This window comes from Alexandromys fortis, unplaced genomic scaffold, assembly GCF_014885135.2.
Source record: "Alexandromys fortis isolate MF-2015 unplaced genomic scaffold, M_Fortis_MF-2015_v1.1 scaffold_52, whole genome shotgun sequence".
NCBI lineage: Eukaryota > Metazoa > Chordata > Mammalia > Rodentia > Cricetidae > Alexandromys > Alexandromys fortis.
In genome coordinates, this window is record NW_026067929.1 from 2,471,965 (window position 1) to 2,489,948 (window position 17,984).

Below are 17,984 nucleotides of genomic sequence, written 5' to 3' on the forward strand. Positions count from 1 at the left end.
AAAAAATATGTTTCAAAGTTAGGTTATTAACTGGTGGGCATCTATAAAGCTTGCTCATATATCCTTTAGTTAACTCATGTAGAATATTACTGAAAGGTGTGCTTCTTTTGTTTATGCTCTGGAACATTTGTTTGATGATGCAAAGATGTGCTTGATTAAATAAAAGTCACCTGTGGTCCAGAGGCTGCATCCACAATGAGCTGACGTGAAGTTGTAGGGAGGAGCCAGGTGGAGAAGGGTTTATAAACAGGGGCCAGGAAGGGCACGGGGACTTGGGAGACTGAGGAGGTGAGCTGGGTGGGCTGCTTGCTATTCAGCTTTTCTGGGGAGCAGGATTCTACTTCAACCTTTGGGTCTTGAGTTCTTTAGTGAGACAGATTTAGGTAAGTTCTCTTAGTAGCTTTGAAAGAGTTGGTGCCGGAGGGAACAGAAGGTCTTCCGTCTGTGGCTCTTCTAGCCGCTGCTGGTAGCAGAAGAGTTGCAGTTGCTGACTGGGATAGGAAGACGATGAAAGAGGACAACACACTCTTCTATCTCCTCCTCCCTCCCCTCCCTCTCCGCATCTCTGTTGAAATCTTTACTCCCCGGTTCCCCGGTGTCCCTTCCCTTCTTTCAGGCTACGTGGTAGTCCACTATCCCTCCAACTATAGTTTTAGCTGGGTTGTAAGATAGATTTCCATGTGGCTTTTTGTATGCCCTTCCTTCGAGTAACTCTCTTCCTCTTCTTTAGGTTTTCCCCATTCTCTCCCGCCCCTCCTTGGTTGAGCATTTCTACCATGTGTAAGCACACGTCAGTCATGGCTCATTCACCCAGAGCTCATGGCTGGCAGGCAGCCTCAGCCACTACAGCCAGACCCAGGAGGGAGGGTGGAGGTGTGCTGAAGCCGCCAGCACTCATGTCAGCTCTGCCGGCGGGATCACGAGAAGTCCTCTCCAGGTTTTACTCACATCCATTATCTGTAATTGTCAAGAGCTCAGCCTACCACGTTGACCTGAAGAATGAAGTTTCTGTTCTGGTGAGCAATACCTGGTTCTGATTCTGGCAGAGGTTCTAAAGGAGGGCTGTTTGGGATTGTTGCCTGAGAATTAATGTCAGGGTGTCATTCATAGACGCGAGGAAACAGTGTCCTTGTGCGGTGTAGCTTTATGTCAAGCTAAAGGAAGGAGGGAACCTCATTTGAGAAAACGCTACCATAAGATCGGGCTGTAGGCAAGCTTGTAGGGCATTTGTTAGTGATGGGGGGGGGTCCAGCCCATCATGAGTGGTGCAACCTCTGTCTGGGCTGCTGGCCCTGGGTTCTATAAACAAGCAGGCAGATGCAAGCCAGTAAGCAGCATCCCCCATGATCATTGCATTCTGACTCAGGTTCCTGCCCTGTTTGAGTTTCTGTCCTGACTTCCTTTAGTGAACAGTGATGTGGACAGGCAGCCAAATAAACCCTTTCCTCCCCAGGTTGCTTTGCTGAAGGTATTTTATCACGGCAGTAGTAGCCCTAAGTAGAACCATCCCAAACTGTCAGCTCAAGGTGTTGTCCTGCCTGCAGCTTGCAGGACAGCTTGCAGCTATTTCATGGCTGCTGGTTGAAGACATGAAACTCCTGGTCAGAAAAAGAACTTCCTTGTGCAGATCATAGTAATTGCCAGAAAACTAATATTGTGTGCCCATGCAAGCCCCAATTCCCATAAGGCAGAGTGTTTAGGCTTTAGTGTTTAGCCTGAACCCAAATCCTCTTGACAATGGACAATAGGACACCCATCTTTTGGTCTAGATAGAGATAATGGCCCTAGACCTCCAAGGTAACCCACTCTTGCAGGGAGGAGAGCCAGAGCCAAGGCATTTCAGAGTGGCTTTACTTCCTTTGGAGATTGACCAGTGGATCATATACCCTGGGATCTTCAGAATACCATAAGAGAAGGGTTAATGGGGTGAAGCTGGAAGGTGTTGACAGCTCCAGTTTCTTCAGTTTGTCCTTGACCCAGTGTTCATGGATGTATACCTGAGTCATGGCCAATATGACTTCCTCCTTCCAGGAAGCGGTCAGCAGCAGGGGTGAGCTAGGCACTTATCTGATGCTGCAGAAGGCATCACTGGTCTCTTTGGACAATTGCTCATTTGGGGGTTTGTCTTTGTGAAGGAACAGTTTCCCTTATACTTGCATGGCTGGCAATGTCATCTATTTATAGCCTCCCAGAGCAATGCGCATTTGCATGTCACAGCGTGCCTTTAAGGCATTTTCAAAGCCTAGTTTCACCTAACTGTGGACACATTTCTCCCACAATTCTGGCTTCAAGCTCTTTCCTCCTCCTTTCTGGCAAGGTTCTTTCTTTTAATGGGCGAGTATCCCTCCACACAAGTGTCATCATATGTCGGGGACTGCAGACCCTCAGACCCTGAGCTTTTATGACCCCTTGCCTGCCCGAGTAAACAACTTGTTTTCCTATGCTTGCAACTGCTGTGAGCACGAGACTCTCATGAGTCCCTGATAACAAGGAAGTGGTATCTGGTGAGCTTGCAGTAGAAAATCCTGAGAGCTAGGCCGTGGCCACTAGTTAAGGAGGGCACCATATAGTGCATGCAGTTCTAGGTGGTACAGGAGCCACAATTATACATGCACACTTCATTTTCCCTGTCACCTATGAAGAAGGTAGGATGGGTAGCCTTCAGCAGCCCCAGTCATGACCTGGAATAGAGCACAAGAGACCCCACCCATGACCACTACCTCTGACCCTGCTTCACAGTGGCAGTGGGTGGCAATGTCCCTTTGTTTTCCTTCCATTCACAGTCAGCCCCCAGCATCAACACTGAGCAGCAGTCCCAAATTAGATGCTGCAGTTCTCTCTCTGTCTCTCTCTGTCTCTCTCTTCTCTCTCTCTCTCTCTCTCTCTCTCTCTCTCTCTCTCTCTCTCTCTCTCTCTCACACACACACACACACAGACACACACAGAGAGAGAGAGAGAGAGAGAGAGAGAGAGAGAGAGAGAGAGAGAGAGAGAGAGAGAGAGAGAGAGAGAGAGAGAGAGAGAGAGAGCTGTGCTGCACCCTTCTGCAGTCCCCTGGGGGCTGTTTGCAGCAAATGTTTGTGACACAGACTGGCATCTGCTAACTTGATGCGTTGTTTAAGGGTAGATCTCTCTTCTAGCGCAGGGAGGGACCCAGGGTGGCAGTGGTGGTTCAGTTGCACTTCTGAATCTGTAGGGTTTAGTTTGTTACAGAAAAATAGGTAATGGAAGGAAAGCTTGCATTAACAGGACTCTATTAAAAGAGCCAATTAAACTCGGCTCAGTGGGAGAGGAGGCACGTGGCAGCCAGCCAGGCGAATCTGATACAAAGGAAATCGCCAAGCCTCCCATGCAGATAGCCTGAACTCCAGGAAGCTGAGCCACCCTGTGGATCTGTGGCTAGCTTCCCCAGGTCCTGAGTCCGTTCTCAGTGCTGGTCCCAGCCTTCGGTGTGACGCTTAAGGGGCCTTGTGTGCCACTTGGAATGGGGCTTCCCTGCATTCCTGTGCTGAGTCGGAACCACCTGCTGGGTGTGCCCTTTTGTGAAAGCTCTGACCTGCTCTGCCCCATCTGAGGGCTCCGCAGCCCTCGCTGGCACGGTCCTGTCCTTTTCTCTTCATCCTCTCAGCTTCTGCATCCTGTAAGCCCAGCTGCTCCAGAGGCTGAGATGGTGCTGGCCTGGCCGTGGTGGCTGCACACAGGTTGCTTCTGTTCTGGTAATAGGGACATAAAACTCTTTTAGGTGAAATACCGATGTTGGAATTTTTAAAGGTCAGCTTGCCAGGGGCAGAGTGTGAAGGCCCTTATCTTCCAGGCAGTGTGAAGGCTGAAATGTAGACGGACTAGCCTATGCTATGATCTGCCTCCTCCCCTGAAAAGGCTGGGGACCCTGGGTTCAGTGTCCGTGGTGGGTGGCAGTGGAACATGACAAAGCAGATGCACTCAGCAGGCAAACCCACCAGCTTTCCCTGGGACCTCCCTCTACCTGCTGATGCTGTTAGCTCTGGAGAGGGTCCGCCTGTCTCAGTGGATCCTTCCAGAAGACACCTTCCCAGTCCTGCTTACAGTTAACAATCAGGACTGACGACCACAAGAGCCGAGACAACTTCAGAAGTCTGAGGAGCCACAAGCACAGCAATACGGGCAGAAAGCTATTGTTCATATTAAAGAATGGGTGAGGGCTGAGGATGTGGCTCAGTGGTAGAGCAACTGACTAGTATATGTGAGACCTGAATCTATACACACACACACACACACACACACACACACACAGAGAGAGAGAGAGAGAGAGAGAGAGAGAGATCAACCAATCAATTGATCAACAGAAGCAGCATGTTGCCCTTCTCTGAAGAGTGTCTGTGGAGAAGTGTTTGGTAGATTGGGTGGAAGAACAGGAGGCCCCTGCTGGTGGCCATAATACATGGAGGGGAAAAAAAATACTGAACACAGGTTGGCTCTAGACACATGATCCCTGAAGAGGTCACAAGGACCCTTCGTTGTCATGAAAGTCTTACTAATGTCTGTACAAGAGGCCCCACAATTTATTTTTCTAGAGATCATAGTTAAGCAACAGCAAAAGAAATGAGAGAGGAAGGGGAGGTGAAGAGTTGGAGGGACTGGGGTCAGGAAGCTGGAGAGCATGTCTTTTGGTAGAGAGGATGAGGAAAAACGCTCAATGCTTTTGTTTCACAAAGAAAACACAACTATCCTGGCAGGTGACCTCCCAGCTACTTGTGGCAAAAGATGTAATGGATCCAGGGAAATATTAGACCCACAGGAATATTTATTAGTGTGTGTCTGGGGGTATAATAATATTCTGTTGCAGGAGCCAAATTTTTTGAGACTGAGCAATGTTTCAAGGCTGAGGTCTAAAGTTGGTCAGCCGTCGGTGAGGGCTCGCTGGCTTCATGGCAGCATGGTGGAGTCACCATGGCGGGGGAGATCACAAGAAGTCTGAGGGATTCAAGGTCCCACTTACTCTTGTTATAACAATTCCTGGGAAGCAACTGCAGCCTTGGAAGAACTGTACCAATCCCCGAATGGAAGTCCCCAGTGTCCACCAGCCCCCACCCCTTAAAAGACCCTAACAACTCAACAACTCCACCCCATGGCTGGGTTTACAGAACGCGAATGCTTGCCGGATAATCCGTCTACATCCACACTGAAGGAGGAGGCTTAGCTGCCAACTCTGGAGCCAAATGGGAGTTCACTTCCAAGGTCATTTCTCTTTATTTTCAGTAAAAGCCATTTAGCGGATTATCTTCTTCAAACTCTACCTGTGTCTTGATCTTTTCCTTAAGAAAGATTTGTTTCCTAAATGACAGGGTGACAGAAGGCCACGCGGGCTCTCCATTATGTTTAATTCCGCAGCGTCCCATTTTTCAGGCCTCCCTGCAAATGATTCCAATTGCATTTCCCTTCTTTCTCCCTGGGGAGTTTTCTAGCTCCCTGATTTACGCTAAGGTCAGGGGAATGTTGGCGGGCTGCTGCAGAACATAACTCACTGAAACCCCTGACATAATGGCGGGGTCACCAGAGCACAGTAGAATACATTAGCAGAGGGGTAGATTAACATGCTGTTAATGCTGATTTATTCCTGAGAAGTACTTCTTGAACACTCCCTCTCGGTCTGCTTGTCAGGCCCGAAGCTGAGGCTGTGTCTTCTCCATATTCATCAGGGTTCTGCTGCAGCAGGCACGGGCATTGACTTGTGAGAAGCAACTCATTGCTGGTGGGAATAATTCAGGAGATAAGATGAGTTGGGAGAAATTGAGTGATCTTTACATCCCAGGGATGCAGGAATCGAGGGCTCAGAGTGTGCATTTCGCTCTCCGTGGCACACATGCTACAGCCTGGGGAGATGCTGGGTCTGCAGAGGCTTCATCCTGCTGGGAGAGAAGACTGCTTATGTGTTTATTAGTGTCATGTGTGGCTGATGGCCTGCTGGAGGGAGGGGCTCTCTGCCAGATTCTTCTGGTAGAAGGGTCTTCAGTAGACCCAGAGGAATGAGGTCCACGGGGGCATTTGGAAAATAACGGGAAAAATCTGGGAAAGGAAACTCCAGGCACAGAGGATGGATATGATTGACTTATATCCATCCTTTTACTTCTAATGGCTGCCAGCCGTCAGACGAGTGAGGAGAGTGGCTGGGAGAAACATTTTAAGAAGCCGGTGGGTACTGGAGTGGCAGGCCAACCTGGTGGACATTGTGGGTTTGGTCAGGATCTCCTTCCTTTATAAGAATTGCTGTGGTCATAGCCTGTCTTCACAGCAATAGAAACCCAATTAAGACAGCAGCTGTTTGTGTGCACACTGTGAGCCAGTTCCTGTGGAGGCAGAAGACGGTCATGTTGTAGCCCCGTGGTCATTTTGTATACGATGACTTCCTGCCTGTGCCCCTGTGAAGATACAGAATTCGTCACTATGGTTGGGTCCTTTTAGTCAGGGTGTTCATTATTTTTCTCATTGCTGTGGGAAAATTCCCGACTAAAGTGGTTTTAAAAGTTTAGAAGGCATGGCTTATTTTGACTTAAGCTTGAAGATAAAGAGTCCACGTGTTGGGAGGGTATGGCAGGAGGAGCTAAAGCTACTGGGCAGAGATGACTGCTGGGCCCCAACCCACGTGAGTACTATCCATGTCCAGGATGGCTTTCCAGTTCCCTACTGTGGAACCATGTTCCCAGACTCACACAGGTGTGTCTCTGAGCTGATCCTGATATCCAGTCAACTTGATAGCTAAAATTAGCTGGGAAGTCCCAGGTCAAGGCACCAGCAGATATGGTGTCTGGTGAGGCTCCCTTGTGGGTTTGCCAAGGACTGTCTTCTCATCTTGGCAGAGCAGAGACTGTTGAGAGAAGAGTCCAGCTCTAGTTACATCTTAAGATGGTGCTAACCTGATTCCTGTCCCTAGTCACACCTTCTCATGATGGCGCTTACCTGACTCCTGGTCTCTATTTTTCATAGCCCAAGTATTTAATCACCTGAGAGGCTCAGTCTTCACCATCGAATGAAGGGACATGGATGTTAAATCCTTGTGAATCTACATAAGCAAAAAGTCCCATTGGTGTTTCCCCAGACCAAGCAAAAATGAATGCCTTCTCCTCACCTTCACCTCGGGCTCCACACATAGACCAGCATTCCTCCCAGAGGGGAATTCTGTTGCGTGGAGGAAAAATTAGTAGAACCATTGTCTCTATGGTAAACATTACCGAAATGAAATGCTTGTTCCCAGTGTGTCTGGGGAAACGTCAGAATGGATAGTTCTCTAGAAGTACTTCGACCTTGAGTCCCTTGTGGAAAATGGTTATCTATGGAATTGTTTTTCTGAAGCAGTTTTATGGCCTTTGCATGACTTTGGTCACAAGACTATCCAGGCACACGTGGACATCTTGAGTTACTGGGTCCAGCAAACAGTGTATAATAAGGACTATAGTGGCAGGGGTGTTATGATTTCAGCCAAACCAACACGGCTGATACTTCCGGGTTCCAGGGCCACACATGCGCAGACAAACCCTCAGGAAGAAGTGCCTAATAGCCCCGGGGATCTTAAAAGACCCTGTATGACCTACACGCGGCGTGGTCGCGGCACCTACAACTGACGCGGTTGACCCTTACGCACATGCGTGATCTCCGTCATCTGCGTAGGACATAACCACATCATCCACCTGTGCGCATGCGCTAGGCAGCCCTTAAATGCTGGATGCACCTTCTTCAAGCCCTTTCTCTGCACACTGACCTCACCAGGCCTGTCCACCCCGGGTTTGTTGCATGTTCCGTGTTTCCTTCTCACTCGCGCCAGGTAATTTCAAGGGGTGTGGTGCTTTCCTTCAGAAAGCATATATAGTAGATGGGGGCTTTGGTATGCGTTACTTGTTTTATGCAAAAAAAAGTTAGTGTAACAATAAGTAAGCCTTTTGCATGACCGTTGGAGGTTCAGTTCATAGAAACTGTTCCTCCCTGTTGCTAGAGAGTCTAAAGTTCATCTTGAACCCTTGAACCGACCCTCTTTCTTCAGCTGACACACACAACACAGAATACATATATGTCGTGGTTGCTTCCTTACGATGGTAGGCACCTAAGAAGAGCATGCCATCTGTATGCTTACACTTGCAGTTCCTCTGTGTCTGTGGGACCAAGGTCCAGGGATGCTCTCCTGCTTTCTGCCCCCTACCCAGCCCCTCACCCACTTGCTGGCCCCACCAATCCTGTTCCTTCTGTTTCTGTGTGCACGTTCTACAAATATTTTGCCCCGAGTCGCCTTGTGTAAGTGACCAAATGTTCCCAACTTTGCCAGTCTCTGAGAAGGGAGTTTGTAGCGGATCCTCAAATGGCTGGAGATGCCGGGTGTTTTACTTATAAACCCGAGGAATCAGGAGCTCTGAAACCCTCCATCTTCACCTCCGGCTTCATCGTGAGCAGCTGATCTTCAATTTCGTTCAGCCTCTCTCCCTTTGGAGCCAGATCTGTGCACAGCTCCATCATATCGCATTGACTTAAGCAGGCTGAGGAAGCGCCAGCTTTTTCCACCTAGTGATCTGTTTTATTGGTTTGTCCTTGTGCCAGCTGGATGGGAGGAATCGCCGCTGACGACAGCACAGACCGTCCTGGAGAAACCAAACTTCCACCAGGTCAACTGCCATCGTGGAGACTGCTCCATCTTGTGCTAGCTCAAGGCTTCTGTCTTGTGATTTGTGCTCAGTTTTCACACAGGAACTGATAAGACTCCTAACCAATAGAGGCTCCAAGAGCCACGGGAATGTGATCACAGCCACAAATCCTTAGTGCTCAGTCGAGGAGAACCTTGTACCTCGGTGGGATGCAGGGAAGCAGAAGGGTGCTTCAGTGCGTAGCCAGCACAGAGCTGGTGGAACAAGGAATGGATTGTGAGCAGGGGTTCCTGTTCCTTTGGATTTCCTTTGGTACCACAGAAGCCTCTGCTGTTGGGTGTAACTGTAATACTCAGTGGATCCTCGGGCCTGCCTGCATCAGCCCACCTCCTCGAGCATCTGATTCTAACATCATTAATTGGTGAATGTTTACACCACGGGCAGTTGTGCCTTGACCTCCCCTTCACGTTCTACATTGAACCCCGGTGACACTCGGTGATTGTGGAAGTTGCTGAGCCTGTCGCACACAGTCTAATTGAGACATCTGCAACAAGATGTGGAAGCTCTCTTTTCCAGCTAGGAAGTGTTGAAGACATTGTATGCCCAGTGGGTGACCCGAAGCTCCCCATCTTGTGAGTCACCTGGGGATGGGGCCGTGCTGATACATTAGCTGAAGTCCCACGTGTGAGTAGGTGTTACCACTGAGAGGTCACAGATGACACACACACACCCCTGCTTCTTGTTTAAATCACCTTGAAGCCTTTGTGGTCTGGAGTCTGTTAAACAAATGTGTCTGTTCCTGGCTAAAAGGAAAGAGAGAAGCTTATATAGAATGTCTCCATCTCAAGTGGGACACGAAAGTCCCTACTGGGGTTTCATACATTCAGTGTTCCTCAATGTACGGAAAGCCTGTAGATAAGAAGTAAAGCCTCATATGCACAAAGCTCACAGCAAACAGAGGGCGGGCTGTGTGCAGGGGGCTTTAGAGCCATGGGGGTCATGCTGGTGTCTCCCTGGATCTCAGATGTCTCCTCCCTAGGAAGGGGGATGCTAGTCTCTACCCACAAGGTTGTTGGAAAAGTACGAACATAGTGCAGTACCCTGATCTCAGAGTCGGTACCTGGTGAGGGTCATCAGCGTTTGCTGCCGGGTATACATGAGGCTCCCTGCAGAGCCCTGCTCAGAGTCTCAGCTGTGGTTCTTTACAGCTAAGTTCTTTTAGGAATAAATTGTTCCAACTCCACTCACCGGGATGGTTTCCTGAACCTGGACCTGAGATGTGGTGTCTGCAGCAGCTGCTGGGAAGCAAAGGGGGTCACCTGATGTGGGGAACCAGTTCCCAGGACTCACCATGACAGCGAGAGACAGGAGAGGGGGGTGATTGTGATACTCCTTTACTGCCAGGGTTCCTGAAGGCCTCTGAAGAGAGAAAGCCATTTGGTAACTACTACCAGGAATCACTTCTGATTTCCTTTTGAAAGTGTGTGTCTTTTGTCCTTGAATAACTTCATGCAACTCTAGGTCAAAAGCTTACATGTAATCCATTTCAATGCATCTTCCTGATTCTACCTAACAAAGCAGATGAGGAAACACCTCCGAAAGGCATACAAATAAAAGCCTTCAGGTCGCTCTTACAGTAACATCTGAGAAAAGAATCTCTGGGTGACTTTAGTCTTGATCCAGGTTTCTCCTGGCCTTTGGATCTTTCTAGTTTGGGACTCCAGATGCCAAAAGGAAGAAGGGGGGTTTCCTCTCCAGTCTGCCCAAATGAAGACCCCCTTGGGTGCCCAGCAATTCAGGAATGACTGCTGCCTTTCTGTGCTTAGCTTCAAGATATGTTCAACCTTCTGACATTGCAACTCAATCTCATCATCCACAAAGAGCCATACAGTTGAGACACACACACACACACACACACACACACACACACACAATCATACAACCCCAAACTTTCCTAATGTTTTAAGTGAGTGAATGCTTTTTCATTGGACAACATTCACAAGAGGCCTTACCCACTTCCCAAGGTTCGCAATTACGAGCCTTATGTTTTTTTTTTCCCTTCAAATCCTAATGTTAACTCCTTGAGCATAAAGAGTTGGTTTTCTGTAGTTTATGCTGCTCAGAGCTGGAGAGGAGATCGGTTAACCCACATATAAACGATGCTGGACTTTATGTAATACATGCCTTCGCTGCAGCTCTATTCCTGAATGAGCTGCGCACTTGTGTTGTAAGTGTTCATTCTTGGGTGATTTGTATTGGGGACCAGAGTCGACTCACACTGCTATGCCAGAAAGAGGTTTGAGCGTGGGGGGGGGGTCACAAAAAGGACAGACTCCCCTCTCCCTTGCAGCTGGCTTATCAGGAACAGGCTGCCAGAGGGGAACTTCAGGTTTCAATAACTCTAACTTCAGATCACGACACCCCGAGTGCTCCAGTTGTGTTCCCTCATTTTCTTGGCAATGCTCTGAGCCCCTGACCTCTATAAATTCATACTTGTTCCATGATAAGAGACCCAGGTCTCCATCCAAGAATGGTCAATGCATATGTGTAACCCTAGCACTGTGGAGGTAGAAGCAGGAGGATTAGAAGTTTAAGGCACTCCTGGGGGTTGTCTTGATTCATTCATGTGCAAATGTCCCCTCTTAGCTATGAATGGGCTCTTGGGCTGTGTTAAACAGAGACAGTGAGTTGAGGATGAGTGTGAGTGTGCTTTGCTCTCTACTTCCTGGCTGTGGATGTGACAAAACAAGTCTTCCCAAGCCCTGCTGTTGCCCTGCCTGCTCTGCTGTGATGGGCTGTACCCTGAATTGTGAGCTAAGCAAACACCTCTCTCTCGAGGGGCCCTTGTCAGGGTGCTTTATCCTAGCGGCAGGAAAGAAGTGAAGGAACCTGCTTGGGCCAAAAGGATTTCTTCAGCTAGGATGAGACGTGAAGCAGGAGGAAGATAATGGACCTCTCATCTTCTTTGTCCCGGATCTACTACCGTTGAGTTCTGCTCTGCAGTAACATATATTAAGGTTCTGCCAGAACTGTCATTGTGACCTTATTAAAACAGTTGTGACCACGGCAAGATGAGGCCTTCTGAGATTGGGCCTGGGAGCAGGGCGGAGTGCAGTGCCTGTGTGCTGGGGATCAGAGCAAAGACTGCAGTGAAACAGACGCTTGCCTGGGGACAGGGCGTTCCTAGGAGCAGCCAGGAGGAGGCAGCACGTGCCCTCTTGGGGACAGTGCACTCTCGTGCGCTGGCCTCCTGAACTGAGAGAGGCTGACTCTGCTGTGCACAGCGCTCAATAAGTGAGGGTGACAAGTGCGTCCCAGCGGTCAGCTTTAGATGTCAGCTCAGTCAGCACAAGGGATCCCCAGGCAGCTGCTAAAACGTTGTTTCTTGGCGAATCTGCAAGGGTCTCTCTGGAAAGATTGGCATTTGAATCAGGGCGCCTTGGAGCACATGTAAGCTCTGAGCAATCCTGAATATTGGTTTGAAGATGTTAAGGTGGTGCCACAGTTTCTGTTGATTGGACACAGACCTAGACATCCCTGGGAAGTGAGAGTCTAACCTGAGGGACTGTCTCCATCAGATTGGCCTGTGGCCATTTCTGTAGAGCATTTCCTTGATCTGTGGTTCATGTGGGAGGGCCCAGCCCACTGTGGGCAGTGCCGCCCTTGGGCAGGTGATTCTGGAATATATAAACAAGATGACTGTAACAACAGTTAGCACAAAGAGACCATGAGTTTGAAAGAGCAAAGAGGGTGTGTATGAGAGGGCATGAAAGGACGAAAGGGGGGGGGGATGAGGTTAACTGTATTATAATCTCAAAAATAAGAGTAAAAAATAAGCCAGACTTTTATTACTGGTGTGTGTGTTTGTATGTGTATGCAAAATACATAAACATAGCCTATGGAGTCTGTTTTGTTGGCGTGTATATGGTCTAATGGCTGACCATTCTTTTTGGACAATTGATAAGGTGAGGTTAGTTCTCCTTCTCCCAGCAGTAATTAGTTTCCTGCAATTATTGTCTATATAAATATATACATAGCAATAATAATAAAAGAGAAAGAGGTTATCAACTTGAGTGGCCGTCAGTGGATGGGGTTGGAGGGAGAGCACCTAGGAGGGGGCTGGAAGGCGGGAAGGGAAGAGGGAAGCAATGTAATTCTATCTCAATTAAAACAAAGAAAGCAAAAGTATCCAAGCAACCCCGGGGGAGCCTATTAGTAAACTGAGTTTCTCTGTAGTCTCTTCTTTTTCTGCCTCCATGTTCCAGCCTTGAGGACCTGTCCTGACTTCCTCCGGTGACAAGCTGTGACCCAGAAAGGTAAGTTAAAATAGACTTTCCTACCCAAGTTGCTTTGGTTATGGTGTTTATTAGGATAACAGAATGTGAAGTAGGACAGGGAGAGCTGGAGAATTCTCTGGGGAAATCCCAGAGAGGAGGTAGCTTAAGATGGCTCGGTAGCACTTCCAACATGTGTTACCCAGTGGGCAGGGGCAGGGGCAGGGGCAGGGGCAGGGGCAGGACACAGGCTTCACATGCCCTGCCCCCGTGTCCAGCTGGTCCCCGTGTCTGCCTCTGGCCTGTGATATATGATCCTGACTCCAGGCCACTGCTGACTTATCAGAGCCAGACAGTAGCACTAATGAGATTCCCTCCAGAAAAAGTCTGCAATTTTGGTTGGAGGAGCTCAGGGAATTGGATGCCCTGGGGTTGAGTGAGAACAGATCAGGATCTGGGGCTCATCACTCACTCACCCACTTCTTGCAGCCCTAGTGAGTTCACAGAAAGCAATTTCTTGGAATCCAGGTTTAAGAAATGCTAGAGACGCTTGTAAGGGATGAGTACGGCCAAAGGGAAACACGAGTCTGAGCTTTGCATTGAATTCAGCTCTGGAGCAGAGCAGCGTGGGATGGAATTGATCTGCTTCCCATGCATATCTGTGACGTATCAATGGAGTAGTTCCACTGCTAGAGAACTGCTGAACCTCCTTTGTTGCCTTTTCCCAGCGTGCCTTGCAATCTGACGCCATGCCTCTAGCACCCCATCACTCATTTGGTAGCCTCGGGTTCCGTTAGTCTGTACCTTCTCGGTGGGGCGAGATTCTCTCCTGACCTTGCCGATATTTCCTCTGGCTCTAGAGTTTCATTCTCCTCCAGCGTGGCTGGGTCTGTATAAATAAATCATCAATCGCTTTTCGTGAACTAATAGGAGCCTACAGTGCAGTTCAGGGGAGGGTTTGGCTGCAGGAGTCTGACAATCAAGGGCAGCAGCTTAGTCAATCAGCTTTAATAACAGGCGGCAAGAGCGAGGAGCCAAGCATGGTACCAGGCTTCACTGCCGTGCACCGCGCCCCCGTGTCTGCTCTCGGTGCGCTATTACCCAGTTCGCGAGTTTTGGGCAAGGGGGCTGGAGGTTAAAATACACAGACAGAGAGACAGAGACACGGATCATCCCTGAATTCCCCAAGAATGCCCCCTTTATTGTGTTCAGGGGCAGATTATTTAGAGATAGCCACGCCCCAGCCAAACCCACCAGAAACCACTCTCCTGCCATCAGGAACTCCTGAAGGTCTCGTGCTCAGAGCAGCTGTAGGCACTCAGATCAGGGGATTACAAAAAAATTCAGGATCTGGGGTCTCACTGCTCCCAACACTTCACAGTACCAGGGCCAAGCTCCCCTCTTCTTGCTCTATGTCCATAGGAGAGAACTTCTTTCCCTTGGCCTTGAGACACCCCCAGGGTCCCCCAGAGAGGAGTCTGTCCTGTGGAGAAGTCAGGTGGTTTCCTGAATGTCACTTCTATTCCCTGGCACCTTATCTCCTTCATGGAAATGAGAGCATCCTGAAGGCATCCATGCTGGTCTTGTCACGCTCTGGGCACAGACAGTTAAGAGGATGGATACACACATGCAACTCAGAAAGTACGTTAAATGGGTAAGGGGTCAAGAGGTCTAGAGGAGGAACCCTGAACTGGAAGTCCCCAACCTGAGCTCTCGTTTATGGGGACATAAATTAATTCTTCCAAGCACCCCTCCCCAACATCCTCTCTTCCTCCTTTCTCTTCTGAAAAGGGCAGGTCTCACAGGGCGCACGCCTTTAATCCCAGCACTTGGGAGGCAGAGGCAGGCGGATCTCTGTGAGTTCGAGACCAGCCTGGTCTACAAGAGCTAGTTCCAGGACAGGCTCCAAAACCACAGAGAAACCCTGTCTCGAAAAACCAAAAAAAAAAAAAAAAAAAAAAAAAAAAGGAAATCAACTCAATGTAGAAGCCAGATTTTTGAACTTCTCATCCGCCACTCTGCTTGTTGGGGTCACCAGGGACTGGCCCGTTGTCTGGCATTTGGAAAGCACTATAGCAGATATGTGTGCATGAGGGTGAGTGTGAGACTGAGTGTGAGCATGTGTGTGCATTTACACAAGTCCATGTGTTTGTGCACGTGAGAGCGTATATGCAAGTCTGCACACAAGGGGGAGTATGTATTGGTGTGTGTTTCTGCATAGGTGATTGTGTGAACTTGTGTGCCTGCCTGGGCGCACATATTTATGAGTGTGTTATATATGAGTGTGCAAATGTCTGAACACATACGTGCATGAGTAGGTGAGTATATGTGGTCAAGCTTTCCGTCTGAGAGAATTGTGAAGAGCCGACACGAAACTCACTTAGGGCCCGAGAGAATGAGTTGTGTGCTGTGTGTGTGTCTGTGTTTTATTTTGCGGTGCAGAAGATTTGGGTGCCACATTGTGACAGTTCTGCAGGAAGCGACAGGAGGCATGGCCTGGCTTTGGGAAGCTCTCTCTGTGCTCGGCCTTCTCGGCAGGTTCTGAGGCCAGCAGCTAATTCACGTGGCTAACAGCTGTCTTTCCCCCAAATCTGCCAGATTTGGCCAGGCAGCTGAGGAGGCTGCCCTGGGGCGTGGACCTCTTAGAGGCTCTGTTGTTTGTCTGTGCGGTGGTTGGCACAGCACTTCTGCCTGAGTTGAGATGACCCAGTTCTGATAATTGAACAACTGTTGATCTAGGCTGTTTATCTCCTCGCCTGCTTCTCTCACACAGCCTGTTTGCCTCTGCCTTTTGTCTAGCGATGCAAGAGTGGCTGCCACGGGTGGGCGGAGTTCTTGTTTCTATGAGCATAACAAGATGGTCCCAGTCAGACCAAGGGGTGGACATTACCGTCCTGTTTCTTTTGTGGTGTGGAGCCTGGCCAGTTCCCCACTTGTCCTCCTTGGATCTGTAGTGCAGGGGAGGGGACCACTCCCCTAGAGTCATGATCATGCGCCCGGTCCTGCTTGTGCTGCTGTAACCTTTGCAGACTGTGGCCTGGCTGAGGGTGTCTCAGGAAAGGCCAACAGAAGAGCTGTCCAGGTTCCAGGGCGGGATGTGGTGGGAGACAACAGATGATAGCTGGACTGCCAGGGTCTTGACTGATGGTGGCATGGATCTGCATAAGCAGGCCTGGAAGAGGCGTTCTGCCCATTGGTTCCTGCCAATGCACTGGCTTTACTCTTACTTACACCATCCTCTGATGGACGTGTAGAGGCTTTGCTTCCCATCACTGTTAATTTTGTACCTAATACAAAGGGGGTTTGCCTTGGACTGTGCCTGAAATATTTTCTGTCATTTTTATGCATGAATGTGTGTGTGGGGAGCATGATTGCATGTGTTTCATCACACATGAGTAGGTGTGCATGCATGTAGGTGCATGTACACATGGAGACTTACTGATGGACACTACCCTTGTGTGTACGTGTGTGTTTGTGTGTGTGTGTGTTTGAGAACCATACACACAATTCCTTCACATTACTCCTTGGGGTAGGGTTTCTCAGAGGAGCCCAGAGCTTGCTCTAAAGAGCCTCCCGTCTCCACCTTCCTAGGCTAGAATTACAGGCCAGCCACCTCATGTCACCTGTTGTTTGACATATATGTGGGTTCTAGGAATCCAGACTTTGATCTTCATGCTTGCAGGGAAATGAAAGCCCTGTAACCACGGATGTCCCCAGGCCGTGTTACATCCCCCCATACCAAGGGCATACATGTACACACACACACACACACACACACCTAGTCATTAAAACAATATTGACTTTTGTACCTTTTGTGATGTGTAGGTGTAATTATGTGGGCATATGCATTTGAGTACAGCTGTCCTCAGGCCCGAGGGGCTGGACTCTGGAGCTGGACTTAGAGATCTCTGTAGACTACTACTATGCACATCCTGGGATCTGAGCTTGGGTTCTCTAAAGAGCAGCCAGCTCTCTTAACTGCTGAGCCATCACCTCTCCAGCTCCCGGTCCATCTCTTCTTAACAATGGAGAAGACTGAAACCACAGACAAGTGATTGAGCAAATCTGGTACCAAAGCCCGGGCATCTGGGGCTCTAGGCAACGGATGATATGAAGGTATCTACACATCTGTGCATACAAAATGGTGGTACTGTTTCTGAACGTAGGCCCCAATTAGTGGGGACAAAACATCCCTTTATCCCACGCCAATGTGCAGTGTAGCTTGATTTTTCATTTCCCTTAATATGTTTGTTAGTAACCCAGCGGCTTTTTGACAGGCTTTGGATGTGGAGGTAGTCTTTGCTCTGAAGCCTGTCCCCTTCTGTTACTTGATGGAGATACAGTGTGGGCTGGTGACTGTCTCCCTCCCTCCCTTCCATGACTGGAGAAGAGGGGTAGAGACAGAGGAGCAAGATCAGCATTGATGATCAGTTGGCAGATAGAATGTAGATTTGTTCTCTACCAGGGTAAATGTTAGAGAACAGCGTGACCCAGCAAGAGCCTGAGCATCTCACAGAGGAGCCGTGTAAAGGACCTATGACATTGGACATGGAAGTCACAGAACCTAGCGCAGAGCCCAGTTCCATCCTCAAGAGTGCTTTTCTGTATTCCTGTTGCAACCCAAGTGACCCTGGAGAGCAAGAGTCCCTGAAAAGAGCAGAACCATCCTTGACCCCTCTGCAAGGCTGGTTTGTCTATTGGCACACGTGCGACTGTGGATAGGTTGGGATGTTGCGGGTCTGATCTTCCACCCTGTGTCAATCTGACTAATAATAATCGCTGACTGAATGGCTACAAAGAGAGAGAAAACCACAGAAGAAAATAAGAATAACTCACAATATTATCCCCATTAATATTTTTTCATCTATGGTTTTATCATCCGTGCTACTTAATGTGTTCGTAGCTGCACATTCTTTTGAATTTCATAACAATTCCCCACGACATTATCTCTGCAGTAATAATTACCAGCAGCTGCATGGCGAGCTAGAACCGATGCTTTAATATTGGCCGAGTAAGAGATTTCAAACCCTGCTAAGATTTGTGATTATTTCCTTATGAGATTTTGCTAGAAATGGATACAAGACTTCAAAGTGATTTCATTATT

General features: G+C 48.9%; 1 long non-coding RNA gene across 1 annotated transcript in view; it reads left to right on the forward strand.

Moving 5' to 3' along the window:
• Window positions 1-736: 736 nt before the first annotated feature.
• The window catches only part of LOC126503196 (uncharacterized), a 32,944-nt gene continuing 15,696 nt past the window's right edge, over window positions 737-17,984 (forward strand). Inside the window, exons 1-2 of the long non-coding RNA XR_007592213.1 lie at window positions 737-1,016; window positions 12,872-12,922. This is a non-coding gene — a long non-coding RNA (uncharacterized lncRNA). The remainder of the gene's footprint in view (window positions 1,017-12,871; window positions 12,923-17,984) is intronic.